This window comes from Tupaia chinensis, unplaced genomic scaffold, assembly GCF_000334495.1.
Source record: "Tupaia chinensis unplaced genomic scaffold, TupChi_1.0 Scaffold000402_1, whole genome shotgun sequence".
Taxonomy (NCBI): domain Eukaryota; kingdom Metazoa; phylum Chordata; class Mammalia; order Scandentia; family Tupaiidae; genus Tupaia; species Tupaia belangeri.
Window position 1 is genome coordinate 783285 of NW_006159904.1, and position 20197 is coordinate 803481.

Genomic DNA, 20197 nt, shown 5'->3' on the forward strand with positions numbered 1-20197 from the left:
GAAGGAAGGAAGGAAAAGAAAGGAAAGAAGGAAGGAAGGAAGGAAGGAAGGGAGGGAGGGAAGGGAGGGGAGGGGAGGGGAGGGAAGCAGAGGGGAATAAAGAAAAAAGCTGGATCCCATGTGGTTACCACAGTTTGAACTCCTGGCTCTGTTGGTCTGAAACATGCCAGGCATACACGCGTGTTCCCAAGAGCCAATGGGCTAGGGGACTGGAGGAAAGGGATCACAGCATGACCAGAGTTGTGGAGGGCCTTTCTCTCTTTTTCTTTCTCCCATGTGTACACGCTCTATAATAAATAAAAAAGAAAGAAAGAAAGAAAGAAGAAAGAAAAAGAAAGAAACCTAGCCAAGATTATTGTAGGCAGAAGAGACCAAAACAAAGCAGGAGAGAGAAAGATAGAGAGAGGAGAGAGAGAGAGAAATACATGATTATAATGTACAAAAATCTGAATAACAGACATAAAGTAAGAGTAGGTGATAGAGCTCTTTATCCTCAACACAACAATTTTCAGCTGATGCTCTGGGAGCAAGACGGAAGGAAAGAAAGGTTTATCTTGGAATTAAACATGAAGAGTTGGCTTCTCCTCTCTCTCTCTCTCTCTCTCTCTCTCTCTCTCTCTCTCTCTCTCTCTCTTTCTCTCTCTCCCTAGCTTATTTCTTTCTTCCATGAGCAAGAGAGACAGAGAGACCCAGCACTCACTATAGAATATTGACACCAAAATCTCCAGCCTCAGCCAGCCCTATATCACAGGCTTTCATGTGCCCATAAAACTCAGGGAGCTCTCCGGATGTAAGTCTGAAGCCTTCCTGTGTGAATCAGTCTTGCAGAAAAGTCATATTCTACTGCTGCACCATTGTTCAGCTCCTGTGTGTGTGTGTGTGTGTGTGTGTGTGTGTGTGTGTGTGTCTTTTTTTAAGAGAGATTTTTGCTGGAGGGCATGTGTGCTGGCCAGAGAGACAGAGAGCCAGAAAGCGAGAAATCACCCCCTCAAGAGGGATGGCCATGCCACAATCCCTTCTCCTCCATCCTCCTTTTAGGATTTGGGGCACAAATGCACATGCACTCAGAATGAGTTTTTTAAGACAACAGGTCTGAGACTTGAACTGCTGTCAACTATGTGGGAGTCCAGTGACATAACCATTACACCATCTACTGGCTCCTTTGTCTCTCTCCGATTTTTTTAAGTTTATTTTTTTCTTCTCTGAGTGAGAGAGGAGAGACAGCACTCCCACCAGGTTCTCCATGTTGTGATCCACTCTTAGTCATCCGCCAGACCCAGGTTGTGGGCAGATATGTGCCAATGTGCTCATGGATGTCTCTGGACTTGAAAAAGGGCACATTTCCATGTGAGATTGCTCATGGAGCACTGTTTTACCACTAACCACCCTCCCATCTCTCTGTCTCTATTTTTAGGATACAAATATAGCCATCAAAATAATATTCTTCTGGAACATGAAGATTTTCTTCAACATGTATCCTGCCTTTCTCCACTTTTAACAATTCTATCCCTACAGTGTTTTCAAATTTGTAGCAGCTACCAAATTTGGGAATGCTAAGTGGGACTTCTGGTAATGGATACTCACAGTTTAAAGAAAGAAGTAGGAGAATCTATGCTACCTCTCTTAAGCATGTGAAAGGACTACATTCCTTTCAGTGTCCCCTGATACAATATTTATGAGTAGAAGTGAAGGAATGTCTACCACAAAAGACTTAAAGTCTTTCTTCCTTTCTTTCTTTTTTTTTTCTTTATTCATCTTAGAGCATGTACATGTGAGAGAAAGAGAAAGAGAGAAAGGGAGACAGAGAGAGAGAGAAGGTGCTCCACAACTCTGGTCATGCTGTGATTCCTTTCCTCCAGTCCCCTAGCCCATTGTCTCCTGGGCACTCATGTGGATGCCTGGCATATTTCAGACCAACAGAGCCAGGAATTCAGAGTGTGGTAACCACATGGGATCCAGCTTCTCTTGCGTAGTGCATTACTTCTGTGCCACAGAGCAGACTCTATTATTCTTGTGTGTGTGTGTCTGTGTGGTAACATATATAACATAGAAGGTTTAATTTTAACCATTTTTAAGGGTACAGTTCAGTGACATCAAATACATTCACATTATTGTGCAACCCACTCAAGAACTTTTTCATATTCCCAAACTAAATCTGTACCCATTCAATAACTCTCCTTTTTTTTCCCAACTCCTAGTAACCTTATTCCACTTCTGTCTCTATGTTATGCCACTCAGCAGTGACAAGAGTTTCTTCAAGTTTGCTGAGCCACAACCAGAGCTTAATTATGATGAATCACAAGCAGTATTTTTTTTTGCCTGCTTCGTTTTCTTTCTCAATAATAAAGTGAGACATCCATTACATTTATCTTAAAGAGAAGTTACCAAAAATAAACCACAGAATTGTTTAGTTGACAGAACTCAAATCTTCTATCACTGGAATGACTTGCTTAGCACATGGCTAGTTAGTAGCAGAGTTTAAATTTAAACTAGTCTCTTCATTTCTGGCCCCTAAACTTTATACTAAAATTACTTAAACTTGCAAACGCAGAGTGAAGACTGCCCATTGTCTTACTGTGCCAATGTCTTTGCTAACTTTTTCGTAACAACTAAGATTGGGAAAAGAAAAGGGAAAGAAGAATGTTCCAACTTTCTTCAGCCCACTAGAAAGAATGGAAGAGAACGAGGCTTAAATAGAAGTGGGAGCAGATTTTGGAAGAGAAAGAAGGGAGAGGAAGGATACGGGAAGAATCATCCTTATGTGACCAAAGGATTTGTCACGATTTTCATAATTTGCTTCATTTTCTTTGAATTAATGTTCTCTAGATTTCTTGTCAGTACTGTTAATGCCAATAAATTGAATAAAATTTTCAATCGCAAGAAAAACCGAATTTTTTCTATACCAAATGTATACCATATTATTGAGTCTAAAGGAAATATGCTGCTAAATACCATGCCAAAAATAATATTCTTATAATTAGGATTTTTTACCAACCACATACTTCTTGGGTAACAGATGTAGTAACATTCCAAGGCTTACTAAAAAGACTAAATAATTTTTACTTTAATGCAAAAAAATTATATGAAAGTTTCTATTTTTTCAAAAGCATATAAAGGGGAAGGAAAGCCAATCATAAAACACAGATTTTTGTTTCTAAATAAATTTAAAAGAGAAGATTTAATTAGGAAGCACTGGCTGGGATATTTGTATGAATAGCAATATCCTCTTCAGTTTTAGTAGTCCTAAAGTTGGGATCTGTCATCAGCCATGTACTCAAACCCATAGCTGTAGAATTTTCTAGTTCAGTCAAGAAAATTAAATATAGGGCTTGAGGATGAAATTCTGACTACTTTTCCTATTCTAAGATACTTTCGAAAAGTCCTGGGGGAGTCACGTCTACAAACATTAATCTTGTTTTATAGCAAGCTGCCTTGGCCCAGTGATTGTGGGATGCTCCCTACCTCCAGTCCCTGACAGAGCGTTTTATGATACTCACTAAAGCTTGCTGCTCTTTTTTTGTTTTGGCTTTTGTTCTTTTTTTGGAGAGGTTTTTGCTATAGGGCATGTGCACTCGCCAGAAGGACAGAGAGAAACAGAGAGACAGAAAGCGAGAAATCACCCCCCAGAGGGAATGACCACGCCACAATCCCTTCTCCTCTATTCTCCTTGCGGGATCTTGGGCACGCGCGCACACACACACACACACACCCGGCGTGAGTTTAAGCCACCAGGTCAGGGACTTGAACCACAGTCTACTACATGGGAGTCTAACAACATAGCCATTATGCCAACTGCTGGTCCCATTCACTAAAGCTTTCTTAATCTCTGTTTAAATAAAATACAGGCATTGCTTTGCTTGCTCAAAGATGTGTTTTTAACCAATTACTAACCCTTAAATTTCTTTCTTTTTTTTTTTTTTTGGAGAGGTTTTTGCCATAAGGCGCATGCATGCGCCAGACAGAAAGAAAGAGACAGAGAGACAGAACAGGAGAAATCCCCCCCCGGGGGGATTGACACACCGCAATCCCCTCTCCTCTATTCTCCCCCCAGAATCTCGGGAGCGCACACACACATGTCCAGCGTGAGTTTAAGCCACCAGGTCCGGGACTCGAACCGTGATCGACTATATGGGAGTCCAGCGACATAGCCATTACGCCAACTGCTGGTCCCACTAACCCTTAAATTTCTAAACCCACCTATAACCAATAAGCCCCATCTTCCAGATATCCCACCTTATTGCACCAAGCCAATTGAAGGACTATTCATGCTGATTTGTAATTAGGCCTGTGTCACAGGTTCTCAAAACTAAATAAAAAGAGTGTTCTGCATCTGAACACCCCAGAAAATGTTTTAGTACTTTCCCGGACCCTGTCACTCAATTTCATGTTTAGAATAAACTGTTTTAATTATTTTCTACAGAGAGTTGGTTATTTCCATTGACAAGTTAAAATATCAAGAAAGAATTCAATAGCATTTTCTTTGAATTCTTTCATGTTGCAATGATTTAGTCTTTATAGTAATCTTTAATGGGGATTGGGAGGAGGGTTGTAAGTGAAAGTGAGAGTTATTTCCAGGGGTATGTCTTTTAGTATGCTCAACATAAAATACAATGCCCTTCTTCTAACATCTACTCCATAAATTCTTGTTAATGTTTTCCTTGCCTGAGGTAGATGGTTCTGGACTATTATACTAGCCAGTCATTTCCAAATCCTACCCCTTGAGAATCACCAATGATATTAATAGATGCCATTAGAAAAGCAAAATCTGTGATTCAAGTTTGAAAGACTTGAAGAGTTAAAGAGCAGTTAACTACAGCTTTTCAGACTCCTTTAATAAGCTAATGTTCATAGAAAACCTCCAAGAAGGAGACATTCAAAGTGTTTTCTAAGTTTCTTAAAATTGTTTTGCCTCAAAGCACTTAAGTGAGAAAATGTATTTCCCTTTTCACCAAAGTCAGAAAAAGCACTATAAGCCCTTTAAAAACTCCCTAGTGAAAGTTGATTCTCATATTATTTCCCTACTTAAACTTTGTCAGCAGCTGAAAATACTTTAGAATATTTTAAGGAAATAATATAAACTCTTGATTTTTGGCTTAGAAATCTGGTTTCTGGATAAATATGCCTGTCCCCTAACTCCTCCCATTTGAACCCTCAGAATATGCTCCCCTTCTCAGCTAGGGTCTTAGCGCATAACCATTCCAATGCCTATGAGAGCCAAGGGCCAAAAATAAATGGATGAATAAAGCATTTCACTTAACGGATGTGGTGGAGATGGGGAAAGGAGGAGTTTAACGTCAATAGGATAGTACAGAACAAGCACTTCACAATTTACCTCTTCCATGAGATATATTATTAGGGCTGTTTAAGTCAGTAAAGAGCAGGTCAAAACTTACCCATTTAAGGTAAAAAAGACATTGTGCTTTTAACTATTATAAACATCCTTACAGCATAGATCTATACACATAATTCTTCTTCCCACTAGTGACTCATTGTTTTTCTGTGAATCTACTTTTCAATTACTACTAGATTCCTTTTCTTGAAAGTCGAGCATTCTAATTAGGGAGAAGCTGATTTTTTTGATGTTATAGAAATGTTTTTTAAAGACATAGGAAAAAGGAGTATATAGTCAGATAGAGTGGCAATGTATGCCTATGATGCAGAATATACAGCTCTGAATGGGTATTCTGTGTTCAAGGTTTAGGAACTGGGAAATTGCAAATGAACTCATATCTGTAATAATCTGTGACCCTATGCCCGCATGGAACTTCCAAATCCCAACAGGCTCCATCACTTCACTCTCCCCAGCACCAGGTGCTGACACTGAAGACCTGTTTTGAAATCTCACAGGACTACCAACACCACTGCTAGACTGCTAGTGAATTTTTCCAGTGCCTGGAACATTGAGCGCTGGAACTTCTAACTAGTAAGAAGCAAGAAAATAGGATCGCAATAATTTTCTGAGATCATAAAATTTTCTGAGATCAGGTCTACTTTTCACCTGCCCATCAGTTGCTTTTGTATCCCCCTTCTGTTTAATAGAATTCCGAAGTTGAATTTAAGATATGTCCTAGCATTATTTATATGGGTTTTGGTCACCAAAATCAGGGCTTCACCTATGCATGGAGAAAGTAACCATCTATTTGGTGTGACCTCCTACGTAGTGTGCTTCCCTTGTCAAAAAGAATACCACTCTCGCCTAGCCCAAAAAATTGCAAACTAGAGTCTAAAATGAAGTTTGTCTTCTTGGTTAATTCTACCAGGTTGGCCTTATTCAATACAAAGCTTTATATTATAATTACATATAATGCCACTGCCCTGTGTGTGTGTGTGTGTGTAAATATATGTGTATGCCATGATATTTCGAGATTGCGGACTGATATAGAGACTAGTGGCCTAAAAACAGATCCTTGTTGAATATCTATATTGCAGAAGAGAGAGAGGTATCTAGCATGTGGAAAAGTTCCCAAAGAAAGTAAGTTTAAGTGCTGGGCTGCCAAAACAAATGATAGTTGTCTGTGACAGGTCAGCAATGTCAAATGCTACAAAACAATAAAGCAAAGACTCAAAACTATCACCTGGTTTTGGAAATTAAGCACTAGACATGTCAGCAAGACCAGCCCATGGATTAACCCAGAAAGATTGTGAAGCAGGGAGTTAAATCATTAGTGGGAGAAAAGGAGGTACGCACAACAGAAAGAACAAACTGCTCTTTTAGAAGGTTATTACTGATGGTAATGAGAAAAAAGAGGTGGGGGAAGGGCTTTGTGAGATGTCAAACTTGAGTGTGTATCTACTACCCTAACCATAAATAGCCAGCCTGGAAAGAGAGTTTAAAGATGCATATTGGGGGACCAGCAGGTAGTGTAATGGCTATGTCGCTGGACTCCCACGTAGTCGACTGTGGTTCGAGTCCCGGACCCAGTGGCTTAAACTCATGCCAGGCACGTGTGCGTGCGTGCCCAAGATCCTGAGAGGAGAATGGAGGAGAAGGGATTGCGGCATGGCCATCCCTCCTGGAGGGTGATTTCTCGCTTTCTATCTCTCTGGCTCTCTCTGTCTTTCTGGCAAGCGCACGCGCACTGTAGGAAAAACCTCTCCAAAAAAAGAAAAAAAAAAAAAGATGCATAATGGTAAGTGCAGATGAAGGTGTGTATTTGATAAAGCTGAAGGGAGAAAGATTCCACCCAGGTAAAAGGATTGGTCTTGGATAAATGTCTACTGGCTAAAGACAAAGTAGGAACCGATATGGCAAATAAATTTACTAATCAGAAATCAGAAGTTGAGGGGAACCAGCAGTTAGCGTAATGGCTATGTCGCTGGACTCCCACGTAGTCGACCGCGGTTCGTGTCCCGGACCCGGTGGCTAAAAACTCACGCCGGGCGCATGTGTGTGCGTGCCCAAGATCCCGAGAGGAGAATGGAGGAGAAGGGATTGCGGCGTGACCATCAGATTCAACCCAGGTAAAAGGATTGGTCTTGGACAAATGTCTACTGGCTAAAGACAAAGTAGGAACAGATATGGCAAATAAATTTACCAATCAGAAATCAGTAGTTGAAGTGGCTCTGTCTGGAATATCTCTTTTCTGTTTCCCAGAAGTTGAAGTGACTCTGTCTGGAATATCTCTTTTCTGTTTCCCAAGGATATAGGCTGAGGCTTACGAGGAATGAGGAAAGGTCACTGGATTTAGTAATTGGAAGGTCATTATGACCTTTGCAAGGGCAGTTTTAGTGCTTCATTAAGTCAATAGCTTTTTCCTCCCTGGTGAATGAAGGTCTAGCCTAGTGCTTGGACAGAGCTAGAGACAAAGGACCTGGATCGATTTAACTCTTCATCAGAGTTCTGTGTAAGAAAGGCATAATTTGGGGCACTTTTCCCAAAATGAAGGGATTAGATGAAATGGCTAAGGTCATGTCCAACATGTACATTTTTTCTACACATAGGTCTGGCTATTGTATGAAATATGAAGTTCCCCTCAGGAGCAGGGATTGGGCTCTCAAGGACATTGTAGTCTCCAAAAGCAAATAATTTCTAGTTAAAATTAATCTTGGAGTGTTCTTCCTAAGTCAAGGTCATCTGTCAGAGAAAAAGCACTGAAATTTATATTTTAAGGAGGAAAATGTGACCAATTTCTGTTTTCTAATTTTTTTTAAAAAATTCTCAATATCAAACTAAGCCTGAGAACATCAAGACCTTTGACCACCTGATAAAGTTTTTCCCAACATAAGACATGTGAGAAAATAATGAGCCACAAATCTAGGGGTTTTACTCAGTGTGAAAATTTGGCATTAATCTGAGTACTACAGATATATTATGAGTTAGTCGTTTAGGATATTTAGCAAAATTTAGATGGAAAGTTGTGACTGCACACGTTATTTTTTTTAAAAGACAAAATAGATTCTGCCAACTCTAAAGGAATAGAAAATGTAAGCACAGATAATGAAGACTAGAAATTTGATATTAAAAAAGATTATGTTGTCTGATACTTCTTCCTGTCAACATTTCATTATAGTGCATCCTTTTGTTCTTTCCTATTCAGAATTTCTGGCTGTCTATTTGCACATTGATTTTACACCTCCCACCACAAACCTTAGAAACATTGACAAGCATTCTCCTATCCTCAAAATGATACAGTATGAGGAGGAGGACATTTCTTTTGCCTTAGTTTCCATAAAAATGTTCACATGGCTAATTTGTTCTGTTCCAAGTTTTTGGTATTTTGTCACTCCTTTTGAATATGCTGCTAACTAGGCTGAGCTCTTTTTCCCAAAAGGGATCCTTAGCCTTGATTATACTGAAGTGCTACCGAAACAACAAAGAGCACAAGTGGATGTCAAAAAAGTTGTGGAAAATGGAATTAAAGTATAAGTTTATTTTGGTGCAAAAAGAAAATTGAAATTCATGGAGAGTTTTTTCATTTTATGCATTTCCCCTGAACTTTTTTAGAACCCCGCATACGTGAAAAGGAGCATAGATTCCATAGGTGTATGAAAAACATTCCAATCCATTGTTATTAAGACCAAACCACGCACTTTCCATAACTGTTTATTACAGTATATTTGTCTGTGGTCACTTAACTGCTCTCCTCCAAAAGCCCCTGCTTCTCTTGCTAACATCTCTGAGCTGCATTTTAATGGGGTAAACCTCTTTCCATCTTTCACTTCTCATGCATGGTCATGTAGAGTGAGAAGCAGTTGGGCAACCAAGTGAATTTGGGGTTCAGAAGACCCAGCTGCTAACCCTTATCCTGCCATTTATTGCAACATAACTTTGAGCAATCACTTAATCAGAAGCTGAATGTATTCCTCTATAAAAGGCTGATCATGGAGCCAGCAGGTAGTGTGGTGGTTGAGCTGCTGGACTCCCACATGGCTGACTGCAGTTTAAGTTTTAGACCTGGCAGCTTGCTTTCTCACTTCCACTCTCTCTTCTCTGTCTGTCTCTAGTCAAATTAAAATAAATAAATAAAATTAAATAATCCCTTTTTTAAAAAACTTTATTGATTTATTGTAATTTGACCGGAGAGGGACAGAGTGAGAGAGAGAAGAGAGAGACAGAACGTGAGAAAACAAGTCACCAGGCCCAGGACTCAAACCACAGTTGGTCATGTGCAAGTACAGCACTCTTAACCACCATGCCACCTGCTGTCCCCAAAATAAATAATTCTTTCAAAAAAATAAAGGTTGATAAAACCCACATGTCCTGTATACTATTTAAGGTGGTTGTGGAGATTAAAAAATAATTGACATGAGAGCATTCGTCAACCTATGATTTGAGGCGGAAAGGAAGGCAAAGCTGAGCAACTTCAGCGCTGTCCCCATAGAGTACAAGACCTTCCCTTCTGATCAGGTACTGCAGAAGCCAAGGAGCCTTCGCTGTTAACAGCTCTGCCCTAGACTAGGAAAGACCATCCTTTCCAGGTGCAAGGACAATGGCCTCAGCCTGTCTTTACATTTGGGTGTCTCAGGACAGAGTTCACTCACTCTTGGACTGGCTTTTTTGAGTAGTTCAAATTGCTATTTTAGAGTCTTATTTTTCAGAATTATGAAAGCTGAAACAACGATAATTTTAAATAGATGTGTATCTCCTATATAGCAAAACAGACACCATCCAGCAAGAAATCATTGGATAACCCCTGTTTAACAGGAAATTATCAAATCAAACAAAAATATCGCATTTTAATATCTCCCTAAGTGATCAAAGAACTCGTATTTGTGTGACATGAACTTATTAAGCCAATGCACAACTCCACTCCATTTTGATACCGGACATGAGGTGTCAATAGAAATAATTAAACTCTGTAAAATATTTTAAAAGTTTTATTCTAAGCCAAAATATGCCAGCATGCAGTCCAGATAGGTTTAATTCAGGTCACCACAAACATATTCGCTGAGGTCTTAAAATCATCTGGTAGATTCTAAAAGCAAAAACCACCAGCTGGGGGTGAGGAGACCTATACCAACTGTTTGCAGACAATTATTCTTGGCTACCAGGATCAATAGCAAGGGTGGCATCAGTCTGAGGTTGGACAGATGTTCTCTGGGCAAATGTCCCTGTGGAAGTAGTCCTGTGTCAGGTTGCAGTGGTCTTTGCAATGCTTTGGTTCTGGTGGAGTGCTTCAACAATCCTTATTACCAGGTACACTAGTGTGAGAAAACACCTCTGTGGCCTTCCTGGCACAGTTTAGTCAGGGTTGACACAAATGATTTTGAAAACTTTTCAGAGGCCAAACTCCATTCAAGAATGGTGATACAAGACAAGTAAGTTCTAGAATGTTTTCTCTTGAAAGGTTATTGCTTGTTACCTTTATAAAACCTGATAAGCTTCGATTAAAACTCATGGGTTATATTTTCAAACATTCTGGGCCCTCATAGTTATCCTCCTTAGTTAAATTCAAATTCCAGAACTAGATATCAATTTCCTGTGCTATTTGAGATCAGGTCTGTGTAACTATTGTTGGGGGGGGGGGGGAATATAAAAAAAAAAAATATGAAACTGTTGTGGGGGGGGGGGGGAACTATAAAAAGAAAAAATATGACCATCACAACTTCAGAAAACAGTACCCAGTATCACCAATGTGAACTGCTCTTTGAAAAGAAAGTTAAACATATTCACCTCAAAAAAAAAAGGTGTTTAAAAATTTAATTATGTATTAATCTTTTCTTAAAAATAATGAGATATAATTCTATGGCACCACATTACAGTAGTCTATTTAAAAATAAAAGTATTTTTAATTCCTCTCAATTTCATTTATCCCACATGATTCAAAATATATGACATTCAATTGAAAGTAGAATTTCCCACTTATTATCTCATTTGCGTGCCAGATTACTGCCTCTATATTATAGAGGAGGAATCAGCCTCATAGCTTAGTGCTGGTGGGAAATAGCTATCTAGTTAGTAAATCAATGGTTCATCAGTAAATTGATTTTGAGTGACTTGTCCAAGCTTGAATAGAAAGATTAAACTTGAACCTGTAACTCTGGTCATTCACTGTCCTTCTCATTGCATCAAACACTCTCTCTTACTAACACAAGAAAACTTAAGGTGATTGTCATATCTTATACAGATTTGCAAGTATCCAATTTATTCTTTTCCCATGTTCATTCCAAATTCCAAGGATATGTACTGAAATCATGTTCAGTATGATCAACCCCTAGAAACTCTTTTGCTGCTATGGCCGTGTGGGGTCTATGTAATTGAATACAGGTTAATAAAATAATAAAACAGACGTAGAAACCCAGACATGCTTGTTCTGTATCACCATGTGACACTCTCCATCATGTTTTCCACCAGTAAGAAGACCCTCACCAGATGCTACCCCTTGACCTAGAACCTCTAAAACCATGGGCCAAATAAGTCTAGATTCTTGTATCACCTAGACACAGATATTTTGTTGATAGTAACACAATGGGCTAGAACACTTGTCTTTTTCTCTGTCTTCCTTGGGTATGCTCCAAACAAGGTTTAAATTTTACATGTCAAAACAGATTCTTCCTCTATTCTACTCTTGAAACTTTTCCATTGTTGAGAATCCCAACACATTATGTATAGCCTTGCAGTTGTGGGATGGAGAGAAAAAGGGGGGAATGTAACATGACAATTGCTTTAGAGAACAGCAAGTGTGTTATACAGCTTGTGCATCCCCCTCACTTTATTTTGTTAGAGATTTTTGCCATAGAGGGACATGCACTTGCCAGAGAAAGAGAGAGAGAGAGAGAGACAGTGTGAGGTAAAGTGAGAAATCACCCTCCAAGGCGGATCCCATGCCACAATTCCTTCTCCTCCATTCCGCTCCTGAAATCTTGGGCATGCATATTAATGTGGCTGGTATAATTTGGGTCCAGGACAACAGTCAGCTATGTGAGAGTCCAGCGACATAACCTCCACACCATCTGCTGGCCCCGTGCATCCCTTTATTAAGTTCTTGTGTAGAAGGAAAAATACAAAAATCACAGAATAAAGAGGCTTCACTCTCCTTACCACAGATTTTTCTCAGATCTGAAGACTATAATGGAGAGCATTCCATTATCAGACTATTGCCAGACCTCAGTCTATTATAACATAATACTGGACAGACAGAGAACTTATAATACTGGACAGACAGTGAACAGAATATAAAGCATATTGAAGACTAGAAAGGGCAGTAGAGAAGCCAGAAAATCCAGGTTAGTCTTTTCTATAATATTTATGTATAGTCAGAAAACAAGCTCTGGGCAAATGCCAAAGTGGAAATACAATTTTATTCACCATTACTTTTCTTTCACAAAATAATGACTTGTTTTCTCCAGCACTGTGATCAGGAGCAGCTAATAGCACTGAATTAGCTGACATTATACATGAAGGATGTAACTTCAAGTGTATCCCAGTGATTGCCTGGCATTAAAAAGCAGGTAAGATTTTACATTTTGTAAGGAAAGACCATCAACAACCTGTGTGAGCATATCATTCATTAAATTAATAAGATACTAAGATAGTTCTCAAGTTCTTATTATATGCATTTGTAGACACAGGGTAAAGGTTGGAACCGACAGCTAATTCATGAAATATTTACTAATATCACCTGAGAACGAAGGAATCATCATGAGATGAATGATGTGAAACATGATGGGTCACACGGGATATGACATTTTAAAAAGAAATGTAAAAAAGGTAAAAAGAAAGGTAACAAATTGATTTGGTTATGTATTTTTCTAGCTAATTGAGGATTTAGCAGAAGAGCTTCTGTTTAAATGCTTGTTGTCTTACATGTTTCTACACTGTGTTAGTCGTGTTAATGAGCATGAGATATAAAAACTTCTGTGACAAGTTTACATAGTTTACAGGAAGAATAGACAGATGGGACCAGTGATGAGCATTACACAGTGATGAGCATTATTGCTGTGGGAGTCGGACTAAAAGCAGAGGATGCCCATCACACACTAAAAGGGTGAGAGTAAAAAAAGAGGGAGACAGGGAGGAACTTTTTTTATAATGAGAGTGCATGTAATGAGGGACAGATTGTATTTTTGACAGGCTCTTACTCTTCACTGTTCTCCTGTCCCAACCCCCAAGTTAACAAAGATCACAGACCTGTGCCCCTGTACCTGATCCAGTTAAGTCAGGTCAGGATCTGAACTCGGGCCTCCCATGTAGCACCTACTTGCTTACGGCATCAAAGCTAGTGTGGGAGGGTTCTTTTTTATGGTCACAAATTTCATGAATGATCTGATAAAATATAAATCCTTTCTCTGTCAAATCTTATACTCAAGTAAAACAGCATACAATTCCACCTGAAGCCACCCATGGAACCCTGGGTCATATATTCCTGTCACTTGAAGTTCCTTTATGAGAGGGCTTCAAAATTTTGTGAAAAAATGGAATTAAAGTACAAGTTTATTAAAGTAAAATTTCATTTTTAAATTCACAGACAGTTTTTTATAATATGTATTGTCCATGAGATTTTTGAAGACCCTTTGTGTTTATCAAATGTATGAAAATTAATTTATTTTATTTTCCCATTTCTCCAAAGGGTGACATACAAAATGCAACTCTTCATCTAAATTTCTAATTAATGAGGCAATGCATTTTTCTTTATGTTTATCTATTTTTCCCTTCAGAAAACATTTCTATAAATATGCTTTTAAAATTCATCCAACACTCTGAGAAGCAAATGGGAAAATCAATGTTATTTATATCTCATGGGTGAGGCAACAGAGTAGCAAGAGTTAAGTTGCAGAGATGAAGATTCAGACCCAAGAAATACAAAGGACCCCAAATAGAATCAACCCAAGATCTTCTCCAAGACACATTATAGCCAGATTGACCAAAATCACAGACAAAGACAGATACTAAGATTGGCAAGAGAGAAATGTCAAGTTACTGACAAAGGATACCCCATCAAGCTAACAGCGATCCTCTCATCAGAAACAGTGTGAGCAGGGAAAGAATGAGAAAATATATTCAAAGTGTTAAGTGAAAAACAATTTCAGCCAGAATACTATACCCAACAAGATTATCATTCATATGGGAAGAAAAGACAAGAACATTCTCAGATAAACAAAACCTGAATGAATTTACCAACAACAGACAAGCTCTCCAAGAAGTTCTAAAGGAAGTTCTATATCAGGAAAACTAAATACAGACATGCAGTATAAATAAGAGTTCAAAACCAACTAAGAAAATGGCAGGGACCAGTCTGGAGTTGAATGTTATCTTCCAGAATTTAAAAAGAAAGATTGAATCACAACAGAAAATAGATTAAGTATATGAGACTGAACTGGTAAAATAGTCTTTTGACTAAAATACTGACTGATTTTCTTCCATTCTTTGTTTTCCAGATTTAAGGATTTTTATCTTTTCTTGAGCTGTCCGTAGGTTCATGTACCTACTACTTGAACAGAATCCTAACTTGTTTCCTGGTTTTAAGTCTTAAGCAAAGTTCTCTTAACATTTTTTTTTCTTTTGATTTACTAAAGCTGAAACTGCTTTTCTTGAAATTAAAAAATATATTTTAAAATATCTATTTAATGACTGCAGCAAGCTATATAGCCTCAGCTAGGAGCTACTTTATATTCTATTCCTTCTACTCAATTTCATGCCTAAAGTCAGACATGTGTTCACAGGTATGTATATATCAGCTGAACTTGTTATTGAAAGTTAGATTAATTAAGATATATTGTGAATCAATAAAATGTGGGGGAGGGGGGAAGAAATGGAAACCAACTGTAGATACCAGAGACAGTGTGAGAGAAGTGTGGAAAATGACAGGGTGAAAAATAGGGGAAAAAATAAATAAATGTGTGTGTGTGTGTGTGTGTGTGTGTATATATATATCATATGCACTATGGTAATGCTCAGTGAACAAATGTAAAATAAATAATTTTTTTAAAAAACAAGGAATTAGTCTAATTCTCTTCTACATGTAAAATACTACAGGTTTCTACTCTCTTTGGAGAAGGAGATGTTTTCCTTTTTATTATTAAAATAAAATTCTCAGTGCCCTCTCCCCCCCAAAAAAGACTACAACAACTCTTATCTTGTGGCTTAGCCCTCTTTTTTCAAGAGGTCAGTTCTCAAATTGCCTCTAGAGAATCCTCATGGAGGCAGGACAACTGGATTTGGGTTTCACCCAGAACAGACTCTTGTGTTTTGGTCTTCCATGTTGGATCTATTTATTTTGGGTTTAAAGAAGAAATTAAATGTATTTGGTTACAATAAATATTTATTTACTATTGCATTAATTTTTAATTTCTATAGTACTCATTGTTTACTATATATTACTTTAGTGTATATAGTATTTATGGTAAATATATTTCTTACATGGAAGCATTATAATGTGGAAAAATGTCTATAAACATTTGGGCAAAATATAAAAGCTATGATATAGAAAAATATATCAGGCCAGCCCTGGAAGCACAGCAGTTAAGTGCTGTGCGTAGAAAGCAGATCCCACGTGGCCAACCATGGTTTGTATCTCAGTGCAGGTGTCCTGAAAAACATACTGGACATACGTAAGTGTACACACAAAATCCTGATTGGGATAAAGTAATGAAGACAAAAAGATTGTGACATGACTATGCCCTGTTATGGGATGCTCTCTCCACCTCCACAAGTGCACGCACCTACTACAATCAAAAATAAATAAATAAAAACTATAAAACGCAAACATTGAAAAAGAAAAAGAAAACAAGAAGGCTTGAGGCTTCTCTTACTAATTTTAGTAAAAGAATTTTAAAGAAGACTTCCATTTACTAATTTATAGTCTGGGGCAAATGATCTAATTTCTTTACCTTAGTTTCTTCCATCCAAAGGGGGCAATAATAAATATTCAAAAGGATATTGTCAGAATTAAATGAGATGTGTCAAAGTGCGTTTGAAATTATAAACCCAATATTACATTAATGACATTATCCAATATGGTAAGTGAAGAAAGAAAAGTTCAAATAGAATGCTTTGGATTGTCCTAAAAGGTAATACAATCTCCTATTCCAGCTGACATCTTTATGATTTTATTATTTATAAAGATACAGAAAAAATTTTTTTTAAAAATCCATGAAAATCACACCAGACTCTTCTTCTCAAGTAGATCAACAGCCTGCTCGGTAGTATTTTGTAAGTTAAAATTGCAAGTCACAAATACTTATTCTTTATTCTAGCACAGGGTTTAAATAAAGGATTCAGATAAATAATTTTATTTATTTAATTAGGATATAGAAGAAAACTTCAGATAGAGAGAGAAAAGTCTTGGTAATATTTAGCTATAAAGAACTTTAGACCTTAAAAAGCAAAGACAGTGACTATATAGATGTCATTGTATGTGAAAGTTGTACTTATTTCACTGGTGACTATTCTAAAATTCCTTATACTCTAAACTCCCTTCTACCTCTCCAAAAGTCTGAATACATGAATAATTTTGAACTGCAAGTTTTTCACACTTGCAAGTAAGTCAACTGCATTACTATCCTATAACCAGAATAAAATTGCAAAAGAATGCTTATTTCAGTCCAACAGAGATATTTCATCTGAATTCTTACAGCAATCCTTACCCATACCAGTAAGTCAAGGATGCAAAAACACAGGCAGAAAAATTGTCAGTAAATGTAAATGTCTTTAAAAACACCTTCTATGTGAGAAATCATTGGCATAAAATGAGGCATGAAGTAAAAATGAAGTGTAGAGATAACAGCATAAGCAGATATTACTTTTAAAATATTTTCCTGGGATTTGCATTTATTTAAATGAGAGAAAGAATTGCTAGTATGTATTGAATTTTGCATTTTATTAGGTATACTTATAGCCATCATACCCTTACTAAGTCATTTAATCCTCACAATAACTCTATGAACTAAGATGGTATCAATTTTATAGAGGCACAGAAAGATTTTCTTGCCCGAGTTTCCCTGTACATATAAAGCAAACTAGAGAGTGATTGAAGATTCTATTACTTCAGTTTCTTACAGAGAACGTTCTAGATTCAACCACTGTGTACAATTCAAACAGACAATACATAAAGAAATGATCTCGCTTGTACTCCAACAAGCTTTCATTACAAAAATAGATAATAGGCTTGTTGGCCAGAAGAGGTAATGGTTTGCTTATCCCACATTTACCTGGGCCTGGAGTATCTGTTACTTAAATTTGCTGTGGGTTAATTGGCAGGAAACTGTAATTCCTCATCTTTCCTGCTTGCGTGTTACCAAACCATGATGGTAGGCTCTCCCCAAAGAGAGTAACCCCAGAGAGCAAGGCAGAAGTGGCAGTATCTTTTCAGATCTCGCTATCAAAGTCATACATTATCACTTCCGTTATATTCTATTGGTCACATAGACCAAGAATGATACATTGTGGGAGTGCTTTATACCAGAACATAAATACCAGAAGGCAGGGATCCCTTGAGTGTGCTGTCTTGAAGTCTGGCTTCTATAGTTGATTCCCTGAAAGAAATAGTATTCCTACTGGTTTTTGCCTCAAGAACTCAAGATCATACCTTGACTGGTGCAGGAGCTATAAGTTTGACCTTTAATATGATCTTTTAAAAGTCAGTCAATGGGGCTGGCAGGTTGCATGTTGGTTAAGGGCACTGGACTCCAATATGGCTGACCACAGTTTGTGGCAGCATGCTTTCTCGCTTTCTCTCTCTTCCTCTCTCTCTCTCTCTCTCTGGTCAAATTGAAGAATAAACATAAAGTTAAATAAAATAATTATTTTTAAAAAATCAGTCAATTTGAGAAAATACTTCACTATAGTCCAACCAAATTCTAAATTATTTCTAAATGCTCATACTATTAATAAATACCATATACAAGAAAATTTAAATTTTAAGAATACTTATAAATTTCTACGAATATCCAAATAGAGAGGAAGAAAAACAACTTTCCTTAAATTGCTTTCTCAGACTTTTTTTTGGAACACCAAGCTCCTAATTACAATGGAAAATTCATATTTCTGTTTGTTTAATTGACACAAAGAGAGAAAACTAAAGAAAAACAGGCACCCAAAAGATAATCAGCCATATTAAAAGATGGGAGAATGAGTTGGAAAAAAAAAAACACTCTCTAAAGATGACATACAAAGAGCCAAAAGGCATATGAAAAAATGCTCAGCATACCTCATCATAAGGGAAATGCAGATCAAAACAACAATGAGATGCCACCTAACCCCAGTCAGAATGCTAAGATTTAAAAAATAAAAAATGATAAGTGCTGGCAAGGCTAAGGTAAAAAGGGACCTCTTCTACACTGCTGGTGGAAATGTAAATTATTACAACTACTGTGAAGAGTAATATGAAGCTTTCTCAAAGACCAACAGCTAGAACTATCATAGGATCCAGCAATTCCACTGTTGGTTATTGACTCGATTCCTCAAAAATCTACAAATAGAACAACCATTTGATCCAGCAATCCCACACCTTGGTATCTATCCAAAGGACAGAAGAATTCTTCATCAGAAAAGTGCTTGCAAATCGATGTTTATTGCAGCACTAGTCACGATTGCTAAAACATGGAACCAACCCAAATGCACCCGTACAGAAGAATGGATTGAAAAACTGTGGCACATATACTCTATGGAATACTATTCAGCCATAAAAAAATAAATAAATAAAATTAAATTAAAAAAAAAAAACCTCTGGCTTTTGACAGAAAGTGGAAGAATATGGAAGATTTACTACTGAGTGAAGCAAGCCAGGCTATGAAGGAGAGACATCGTATGCCCCCACTTAATATATACTGAGTGTCTGCATTCTATGACTGAAAATGATTGACTAAAGGATGTACAAACACAAGATATAGGTGTGAATGCCAGATGTGGGGTGTGTAGAGGAGTGGGGCCTGGGGAAGGACATTTGGAGGAGGGATACGGAGGGAGAGAATTGACAGAATGGGGAGGTGTGGTGTTATTTGTTGAAGATATTTTGATCAACTGGACTAGGGAGAAATGTTCACATATTCATATGTTCGCTTTGTAAGCTAAATAATGTGACTGAATGTATAAAAAGCTAAAATAAATAAATTAAATTAAAAAAAACAGGGTTTCATCACACCATTACTCCTTCCCCACACCCACTCCCGGCTTTCCAGCCAGCCAAGATCATAGGAACACTCCTTTTGTATTTCAATTCAACCTAAGATCTGAACTGCAGTCTACCATGTAGCTAAAGCACTGCAAAGCAAGGCAATTCACCTTTGCCATCATAAGTGGGCAAATTTATAAAGATTTTGAAGGGGTAAATGCAATCCAGAATTCCATTCCCAGAGTGGCATTTATGGGTGCACATGTGAAGATAAAGACTTACAAAAATAAGTAGTTGCAGATATTCAACTGATTAAGAGATTCAAAATTAAGAATGTAGAGAGGAAAAGGGAAGGGGAAGAATTGGAGATGTTGTAACAATCCAGGTATAACAAGATATAAAATCAAAGTAAAAACTATGGATTGTGGAGAATCATGTGAGGTCTGGAGAGAGTAAAACAACCAAAAACGAACAGATTCCAGTAACTGAGTGTTGGGGATGGAACAAGAGAGCTAAAGAATCATAATAATAATAAACTATTTGGGACCAGCCTCAGTGGCACAATAGGTATCATGCTAAACTGCAGTGCTGGATGCCACATGGATGACTGCAGGTCATCCATGACCTCACCCAGACAGCCTGAAACATGCTAGGTGTGTGTGCATGCATCCAAGGTCCTGCTGAGCTAGAGAGCTGGAGAAAGGGAA

At 37.7% G+C, this 20197-nt stretch overlaps 1 protein-coding gene across 1 annotated transcript in view; it reads left to right on the forward strand.

Annotated features, from left to right (window-relative positions):
* Window positions 1-20197, forward strand: part of RFXAP (regulatory factor X associated protein) — a 92050-nt gene that overhangs the window by 40822 nt on the left and 31031 nt on the right. The window lies entirely within an intron of this gene.